General features: G+C 39.0%; 1 protein-coding gene across 1 annotated transcript in view; it reads right to left on the reverse strand.

Moving 5' to 3' along the window:
- The window catches only part of bean1 (brain expressed, associated with NEDD4, 1), a 28,080-nt gene extending 17,721 nt beyond the window's left edge, over positions 1–10,359 (reverse strand). Inside the window, exons 1-3 of the mRNA XM_022665405.2 lie at positions 10,114–10,359; positions 8,631–8,679; positions 7,809–7,870 (exon numbers count right to left, since the gene is read on the reverse strand). The gene's annotated coding sequence lies outside the window, so the exon portion shown is untranslated. The remainder of the gene's footprint in view (positions 1–7,808; positions 7,871–8,630; positions 8,680–10,113) is intronic.
- Between the last annotated feature and the right edge of the window lie 254 nt (positions 10,360–10,613).

The following is a 10,613-nucleotide window of genomic DNA, read 5'->3' on the forward strand; positions in this document are numbered from 1 at the left end:
CAGGACAGAGATTAAACCTTCTTAAACTTCTATGGAAATCAACAAATAAGAGTTATTTTAAGGTGATTGTGAAGGATTTCTATTGGTTTATTTATCAAAAAAAGCATAAATATATATATAATATGCTCAGGGCAAAAAAAAATCTTGAGAGCAAATTGGTTGCAGTCTAAATGTTAGCATCATTAGCATAGCATCTCCCAGGACATGAGGTCAGATAGCAAACATGTCTCTGCTAATCAACTGCATTAATCAAATCAATCCATTCATCTGACTTTTTCAGAATAGACCAGAATAGATTAATATAAATAATACTGCTAACAAAAATGCTAACAACATAGCTAACTGCATTTATCTAAGAGGAACAACTCTTATCCTGCTGCTCAGAAGAAAATGATCTCACAATTCCTGTTGATTCTAAGTGATTATGGTAGCAAATACTTAAAAATACTTTTAAAAATACATTTTGCCCTACAGTGTAATTGTTTGTGTCAGTAACCTGCTCAGAGTGATGGCTAACCAATTATTTCTCTTTATTAGACAGTCACGAAATCCAGTGTTTGTTAGCATCGTTAGCGCAGCATTTTCCACTGACGTCAGATAGCAAATGTCTAACTGACGACTGACTGCATCTGGGGTCAGTAATCAATCGTGTTGATCTGATTTAGAGCCAAACAGCTCCTTAACAGGAGGCTATCAGCGAAGTCTCTGAACAGATCAGAGCCAAGAAGCTAATACACAGGAAGTGAGTGATCATTATCTCCTGAGCAGCAGGATGAGACAGTGGTCTGCTGGCTGTATGAGCTCTTTCCTCTTGGGTAATTGCAGATCACAGAAGGGCGTCTGATCAGAGACCCTATTCCCCGTTCCATTTAACCCAGATTACGACCGGCGCGCAGGAGAACGCTGGAACAGCCTAGCGTGAGGCTAAGCTATCTGACTGAGGGAGGATTAAGGCGACGGCTTGGTGATTTCCTCAGGATTTTTCTCTCTGATCCCTCTCTCGCGTCGACGCCCAGCACAGGATGAGGTGTAATCTTGTTAAATCAGCCCACAGAAATAAAGGTCCTCAGCCAATCAGTGAAGATCTATCCATCGATTCCTCTTCAGCTGCCCTGTGGAACTGAGGAAGACCCTCAGCTCTTCACATGGCTGAGATGGACTTTATGACTGTTTTGTTTTGAGAGTAATGTAATAATAATCCATAGTAATAGCTTTGACTAAACACACTCCATGTCTTCCCATCCCTGGCTTTAACTTATTGATGTAATAAACAAAAAATCCATAACAATTCCAGTGTGTACCGCAGGCTGAGAGTAACACCACAATAAAAGTTAAAAAAAGGCCTGTGCCAAACCTGAAAACTGCTTTGGCCAAAATCAAAACAAACATTTATTTTCCAAAATGCATAAAATTAATAAACTAAAAGTAGAGTGTTGGTCAGTAGTGTTACAGCAGCATTACAGCAGGTAGGAAGAATGTTTGTGAGTAGTGTTACAGTAGTATTACAGCAGGTTTAATGTTGGTCAGTAGTGTTACAGCTAGAGATTGGACCGATCCGATAAAATATCGGTATCGGGGGCGATATTGGCATAATTAGCCGTTGGCATACCCCCTTAATATCTGCAGTGTCTTAGCCTAGCTAGCATCGGGTCGGCAGCTGCATTCCGGTGTTGTGAAGGTAATCGGTAACTAACTCAAGTAAAGCCATAATCCACATACAATATCAAACAACAGACCCTACCCACTCTAACCAGCACTAAGCAATCAATCTGTTATTAAAAAACCTGATTAATTCAGCTCAGAAATACAATTAGCATTGCCTATTAGCAGTTAGCAATTTCAGCTAATCCACCATCACTACTTGTCAAAATAAAAGTCTCCTGAAAATAATAGTGAATAAAGGTGCATAAAACTTTAGTTGGTCTTGGGTTATGGAGGATAATCCATAAGATATGGAGCTATAAAATGTTGTTTGAAACCCTAAAAAAACACTTTTACATTTTTTTATTTCATTTATCTTGAGAGATTAAGCTTAGGTTTAAGCTCAGTGAACGACAGTGGTGTTACAGGATGTATATTGTTGGTCAGTAGTGTTACAGGATGTTTTATACAGGTTGATGCTCCTCCTCTGGGAGGCTGTAATGGAGCTGGTTGACCCAAAACTGCACAGCGCCTGTTGTTGATCTAATTGAACGGGTTTAGAGGAGCAGCAGCAGGAGCAGCAGCCGCTAGAATTAAAATGCTAATGCTGTTTAACAAACAACAGACCAGCCTCTGCACCACAGAGCAGGAACTTGCAGCGGCTGTGAAAATCACCAGTTCTGTGCCCAATGAGATTTAGCATCTGAAGGTTTTAAAATCATTTATAATCAAGAGGTGGATGATCAAAAGCCATCAAACCAAGCTGAACTGCTTGAATTTTTGCACCAGGAGTGTAAGCATAAAGTTATCCAAAAGCAGTGTATAAGACTGGTGGAGGAGGCCTAATATACTGATTATCACAGAATCACAGTATCCTTATCATCATTATCGGGGGTCGTGTATTGTGATTATATCGTATTGTGTGTATAGTGACATGCCCTGTGATTTACATGCCTAATTAGGATCCTCTACAACTCAGTGCTGAGACTTCTTCTACAGCTCAAAACGTTTTACCCATATTGAGCTAAATATTTAATAAATTATTGTTTTATATTATTTTAATAAATTATCCTGGCAACTAAAACACATATACAGTGCCCTCCATAATTATTGGCACCCCTGGTTAAGATGTGTTCTTTAGCTTCTCATAAATTGAGTTTTGTTCAAAATAATATAGGACCACGATGGGAAAAAAAGTAAAGTCCAACCTTTAACTCAAGTAAATTTTAAGGGGGAAATAAAATCCCTGACTAAGAAATAATTATTCTTCATAAAATCACCTGTTCCACAATTATTGGCACCACTAACAATTCTTAGGAAATAAATTTAATAAAAGTATTTCTGTCACTTCTACAGTAGTTTACGAAGTTGATCAGAGTATGTAGGAACATTTAATTAGTAATTCACAACTTCCTGTTTCCCTGGGGTATAAATATGACGTGACACAGAGGCCATTTATCTTCAACATGGGAAAGACAAAGGAACATGCCATTCAAGTGAGGCAGATGTGTGTTGACCTTCACAAGTCAGGCAATGGCTACAAGAAAATCGCTACTCGCCTACACCTGTCCATATCTACTGTCAGAGGAATTATTAAGAAGTTTAAAACAACTGGAACAGTGGTAAACAAGCCTGGACGAGGACGCAAGTTTATTTTGCCACCACGCACAGTGAGGAGGATGATAAGAGAAATAAAAAGTTCTCCAAAGCTCACTGTTACAGAATTGCAACAAATGGTAGCTTCTTGGGGTCACAAAGTCTCCAAAACAACCATCAGGCGCTATCTACATGCCAACAAGCTGTTTGGGAGGCATGCACGGAAGAAACCATTTCTCACTCACAATCATAAACGCAAACGTTTGGAGTTTGCTAAGCGGTACTGGGACTTCAACTGGGACCGTGTGCTTTGGTCAGATGAAACAAAGATAGAGCTTTTTGGCAACAAATGCTCTAAGTGGGTCTGGCGTAACACAAGAGCTGAGTATGCAGAAAAGCACCTCATGCCCACTGTGAAATACGGGGGGGGATCAGTGATGCTGTGGGCCTGTTTCTCTTCCAAAGGCCCTGGGAACCTTGTTAGGGTGCATGGCATCATGAATGCTCTAAAATACCAGGACATTTTAAAACAAAATCTGGTGGCTTCTGCCCGAAAGCTGAAGATGGGTCGTCACTGGGTCTTTCAGCAAGATAATGACCCTAAACATGTGGCCAAATCTACACAGAAATGGTTCACCGCACACAGAATCAAGCTCCTCCCATGGCCATCTCAGTCCCCAGACCTCAACCCCATTGAAAACCTGTGGGGTGAGCTGAAGAGGAGAGTGCAGAGGAGAGGACCCAGGTCGTTGGATGATTTAGAGAGAATGGTCAAAGATCCCTCTTTCTGTATTCTCCCATCTTGTGAAACATTACAGGAGAAGATTAGGTGCTGTTTTGTTGGCAAAAGGGGGTTGTACAAAGTATTAACATCAGGGGTGCTAATAATTGTGGCACACATGATTTGATGTTAAATAATTATTTCTTAATGTGGGATTTTTTTCCTACTGAATAAATTCACTTGAGTTAAAGGTTGTATTTTACTCTTTTTTCCATCGTGGTCCTATATTATTTTGAACAAAACTCAATTTATGAGAAGCTAAAGAACACATCTTAACCAGGGGTGCCAATAATTATGGAGGGCACTGTATATATAAATATATATATATATATATATATATATATATATATATATATATATATATATATATATATATATATATATATATATACAGCAGTGGGCCAACATTAGCACACACAGAGCATTTCTTTATCTTGTTCTATTGACCCAAAAATAATTTTCTCAGCTTCTAAAACCCCCCACTGAACTTCCTCCCGGGCTCTGGAAGACTGCCAGCAGCCTCATTAATATTAATGAGTCCCACCGTGCCCTCCGCCCCTTCAAGTACTAAAATACTCGGAGCAGATCTCAGAGCAACACTAAAGCGAAGGTCAGAATAAAGCGTAGAAGAGCTAAACGCTCACCGCTGACCGGGAGAGGTCTGGAAGTCTGCATTATTCAGCTTCACGTGGGCACGGTGCCAACGCTCTGATTTAACATCCCATCATAGCCATCACTAAACTCACCCAGACTCAGCGGCTTCACATCGCAATTTATAAAAAGTTACGTTACACAAGATACTGGCCACCCACAATATGCAGATAACTGCACTAAAATCTGCAGAACACTGTAAACTCTATTCTCTTCATCACAGCCCAAATATCTGCTTACTTATACTGTACTAAAACATGTTACTTTATACAGTAAACATCAAAGATTCCAACCTAAAGATCAGAAAAGATAATGCAGAAAATTACATGCAAAAACCACAGGAGATAATTCAATAATAGGAGTCAAAAATCAAAGAAGATAATAAAATAATAGCACTTAAAATTACAAGAGATAAGCACAGGTGATAAAGCACAATTGCACCCAAAAATCACAGAAAATAATGTACAATTACACCAAAACATCATAGGTGATAATGCAACAGTAACACCTAAAAAAGTCACAGGAGATAATGCGCAATTACACCAATAATCACAGATGATAATGCACAATTGCACCCAAAAATCACAGGAGATAATGCACAATTGCACCCAAAAATCTCAGGGGACAATGCAAAAACAAAACAAAAATAAATCACGGAAGATAAAATACTAAAGAACAGAAGTGATCTACCAAAATATTAAAGAACAGAAGTGATCTAACAAACTCTAAAATCACAGGAGACAATGCAACAATAACACTCAAAAAGATATTCTATTGTCATAGAAGATAACAAAACAATAGCACTCAAAACAGTAACACCCAAAAATCAAAGGAGATAACGTGAAAGCTACACCCAAAAAAATACAGAAGATGCAACCACAACAACCAAAAATCACTAGTGATAATGCAAAATTTACACTCAAAATTTACTGTAGACCATGCAACAACAATTATGGGAGATAATAAAACAACAGCAATAGAATCTTAGGAGACAATGCAACAACAACAACACAGAAGATAAAGCAAAATCTACACCCAAAGTTCACAGGAGATAACGCAAAAACTATACCCCTAAAATCACAGGAGATAATGCAACACTAACACCAAAAATTGTGACAATTGAGAAAATGTGTGATCATACAAAAATGGTACCCAAAAATCAGAAGAGATAATGCAAAACCGTCCCTGCAAAATTTACAACCTAATATCACAGGAAATTATGCAAACTGTACCTGTACTGCACCTGTTGGTCTAGTTCGCTTACTATATGAGTGTTTTGATATGTTTATTAATATAATAACAATAAAGCTAACCGGAATCACCCCCTACGGGTCAGCCAGGGACACTGTTGCTCCACTCAGGTGAAGGGCAAAAATCAAAGTGAACATTTCCACAGAGGAATAAAGACCCCAATCCTCCTATTAATCCACTTCCTGTCCACATCGTCCTCTGGAATACCCCCCCACCCCCCCCCCCCTCTGTCTGCCCCCCGGCAGTTCTGACATTTCAGGTGAGAAATGAGCCATGAATTATATATGGGAGTGAATCTAGAGGACGGGCGAGCAAGTTTTACTTTGTGTGAGAGAGACTGAGACTCAACTCACATTATACACACACACACACACACACACACACACACCACACTCACAAATATAGCCATTTTATCTACACAAAGCTTCTGAGTTTAGCTCTGTACAGTCCCCTGTTAGGCTTCTCTAGTCTGGATACAAAATGAGAAACCCTAGTACAATATTTTTCACACTATAAGGCGCACCAGATTATAAGGCGCATTATGCGACACTAGTAAGGAATAGTGGTGTCGCCTTTTACAGTAGGCTTAGATTCTCAAGTTTCCACTAATGCCACAGGACAGCACCACACTGAGGAACCCTGAGTTTTACCCTAAGCCAGGGTGATATTAGCTAGCGGTTCGTCCCATGTAGCTTGTTCCAACACAGTATCTAACATGCAGCCTACAATCTGATATACTCACCTCTAAACGGGAAAAGAGCTAGCGCTTAGCACAGTTAGCGGGTAATGCTAAAGCTGCTCCAGCAGTGCTAGCAGGGGTTAGCAGCAGGGAAAATATGGTAAACTGTTTCAGAGTTCAGAAATCAATATTTGGTGAAATAACCCTGGATAATCATAGTTTTTATGCATATTGGCATCATGTTCTCCTCCACCAGTCTCACACACTGCTTTTGAATAACTTCATGCCTTTAATCCTGGTGCAAAAATTCAAGCAGTTCAGATTGGTTGTGATCATCCATCTTCCTCTTGATTATATTCCAGAGGTTTTCAATTTGGTAAATTTAAAGAAATTTATCGTTTTTAAGTGGTCTTTTATTTTATTCCAGAGCTTTATATCAGACTTAAAGGCAGCATTTGTTTAATTGTAAGGGATAAAGAGAGATCAAATTAATTAATGATTTAAATGCGAGTGATTGTTTTTATACATAACCCAAGAAATGGGTATGATATTGTTTTTTTGATGTTATATGAAATTAAAAGAAATATCTAGTAAATAAAAAAAATATCTAAATTAAGAAGATCTACAGGTGCAGAGAGAGGATCATCTGCAGGAAGCTGCTGTTTAAACCGTTAGTGTGGAATTGATTGCTGGGGTAAACGCTGTGTTAGCCACGTCGCTCGTTAGCCATCTGACTGCTGCCGTTAGCGGACACAGTCTTCTCTGAAGGCAAACAGTTTAGCTAAAGGTCAGAAAGCATTAGCAGCAGTTACACACACTCACACACACACACCGTGGCCGAGGGGGCTGTGTGTTCCTCAGTAAAGAGAAAATGGGAACTTGGTCAATAATGACAGAGACTCAGATCAGATTTGGGTCACATTAAAGCAGCATTATGTGAGAATTGGTATATTTTGCTCCTAGGCTTTAACGGCACATTATATTAACTTAGATATTAAATGACATTAAATATCGGAGTGTTTGGTGGAGAAATATATAAATATGTTTATTTCTGCTATTATTTGCGGGCAGTGCTGATATGTTTCAATAGTAAAACAGTCCTCACTCTAAATCCAAAAGTTTTCTTTATGTTAATATAATCTGATAGTTTGAGACAGATAATCTGCAGCAGAAGAGTCAGAGTGACATCAGCACCCCATCACACCTTACCTGAACAGATTCAGTCCTTCAGTCCGTCCAGCACAGACATCTCACCCAGACAGACAGGCGGCCTATGATTTATCATCCACAGAAAAAAAGAGAGAGTTCAGCTGTTTAGCATCACCTATGCAGCCTACATAAGTTTAACCACACTTAGCCATCATTTAGCCTAGAACAGATTAGCCCGGTTTTAAAAAGCCTACAGCACACCCATCATTTAGCATATAAAAGTTAAGCTCTGCTTATTATTGCCATAGAAATGTTTAATTCTACTTATTATTTACCATAGTAAAATTTAGATCTACTTATTATTTAGCCTAGAAAGGTTTGTCCCACCCTTTATTTAGCCTACAACAGTTCAGCCCCACCCTTTATTTAGCCTACAACAGTTCAGCCCCACCCTTTATTTAGCCTACAACAGTTCAGCCCTACCCATTCACAGACTCACACTAGTGCTGTAAACAGAGTTTAGGGGAATAATATCAGAAAAGTGGCATATGGGAAATGTGGGTTATGTGGGATTTTGTAAAAATCTTAAATATGGGAAATGTGGGATGTAGGAAGTGTGGGATTATGGGAAATGTGGGATGCGGAACGTGTAAGATAAGGGAATTGTGGGATACAGGCTCTCTGTGGAGAGTTGTTTATGAAACCCATCTGTCTCTCTGCTGCTACACAGCTGCAGGATAACGGCTAACCAATTAACATTGCACTTTTTCCACACACACACACACACACACACACAGACACACATGGAAACACACATACATACACAAACTCACAACTATAACACAGATACATATCTGATATAACACACACACTGATACTCACAAGCTTCAGAGATGTTTCAGGAAGCTTTGAAGAAGTTCCAGCAGAATATCTGGAAAGAGAAAAAGAGAGAAAAAGAGAGAGAGAGAGAGAGAGAGAGAGAGAGAGAGAGAGAGAGAGAGAGAGAGAGAGAGAGAGAGAGAGAAAGAGAGATGCAGAAAATGAGGTGGGGAAGAAAGAGCAGTTTAGGAAACCAGAGATAAAAAAAATAATTTCATCTTCTGTCCCTCACCTGGAATACTTAATGGTGTAAGAGAACAGGTGAGACCAACAGGTGAGATAGGGACAGGTGAGTGTAGGACAGGTGAGGGTGAGAGAGATGAGTGTGGGACAAGTAACAGATGAAGGTGAAGTCTTTTCTTTAGAGAAATTACAGATGAAGCCAGAGAGGGGTGAGAACTGTGTCCTACACCTTCAAAAGACTCTTGGAAACTGGTGAAAACTGCTACAGGAAGACGTCTGGCTGACCCACATGGAAACAGCCAGGTCTGACACGTGAATTGCAGTAATAAAGTCACTGATAAGATTAGAAAATACATACAGCACTGCTGTAGTACTAAATGACTAAACAATAAGGATGTTCTAAAGTAATGTTCATTTTGCAAATCTAAACTCACTGATTTGCATTCATTATAATTATTATTTACAGTTTACATTTACATTTAAATACCAATCATTAAAAGCTTTGTCTTAAGAAAAGTGAAAATGCGTGATTAATTGCGATTAATCACAGAATTCTGTTGTGAATGATACAATGGATTATTATTTTTTAACATCTTATACTTTAATGCTGGTGTTTTGTGCATGTTTTGTATGCAAATATATTATTATGCTACTGTATTATTAACAAATCAGTAAAATAAAATAGTCTTAAAATTATAATAATATTATTTTTCCCAATTATTTCTGGGACAATGTATAGTCCAAACTAAAACTGTTTTATTGATTAAACTATAATTACTATTTATTCTGTAATAAAGTATCTCCAAGAGTAATTAAGCTAATTCAGCTATTTCACCCAGTTATAGTGTTTAACTGTCATAAGAAAGCATGCTGTTCACACTGCACTGTTACTTTTCACCTGTTACCCTCTGCACACTTCATACCTGACAATAATCAATCTCTTCTGCAAAAACTCTTCTGCAGAACATTTTAAATATTAAAATATCAACAATTACCAGCAATAAACAATATGTACTATAGTAGTAATGCACTTAATACACCGTGCATGCAGTAATCAGACTAATAACACAGGCAGACTGCGCGTGCATGCATTATTATATCAGGTAAATATTCTCTTCTCGATCATTTCAATCGATCAACAGAAACTAAACGCTAACACGCGCACCCACGCAGATGACGTTTTTCCCAAAACGCACGCACGTGCATTTACACACTCAACCCCACCCCTCCCTCCCTCCCTGAACGCGCATCCATGCCACCGAGTCCGTGCGCAGCTCGCGCTCCTCCTCCTGCTCTTCCTCACCGTTCTGCTGCTGCATCAGTGACCGTCTCTCGGTCGGGCGCGCTCACGGCGCATCCTCAGCTGTTCATCTCGCCGCGAGCGTCTCCGATGTCCCCCAGACTCACGCGCACCACCTTCGTCAAAGCACCGTGGCTGGATGTAAGAGCGTCGCGCCGACCACAGCCCTGCATATAACTCACACCCATATTTCTCCAGGCCACGCCCACACGGCCACGGTGATTGGCTGGCAGTGCCCCGCCCCCTGTGCTGGCACTGGACAGTTCAACCACGCTGGAGAGTAACAGATTATTATGTGAATGTATAATATATAATATAATATTTAATATAAACATCACAACAACACAAAAATATACATTATTATTTTTTATTAATGATGCTAAAATTGATTCTGAGGTGAACAAAAAATGCTAAAAATAAATCCAAATCTAAAAATGCTTAAGAAAGTAAATTACATAAAAACCCAAATGTTTATTTATTATTTATTTTATTGTTATTTATTT

The sequence above is a fragment of the Astyanax mexicanus genome, chromosome 23 (assembly GCF_023375975.1).
Source record: "Astyanax mexicanus isolate ESR-SI-001 chromosome 23, AstMex3_surface, whole genome shotgun sequence".
Classification (NCBI taxonomy): Eukaryota; Metazoa; Chordata; class Actinopteri; order Characiformes; family Acestrorhamphidae; genus Astyanax; species Astyanax mexicanus.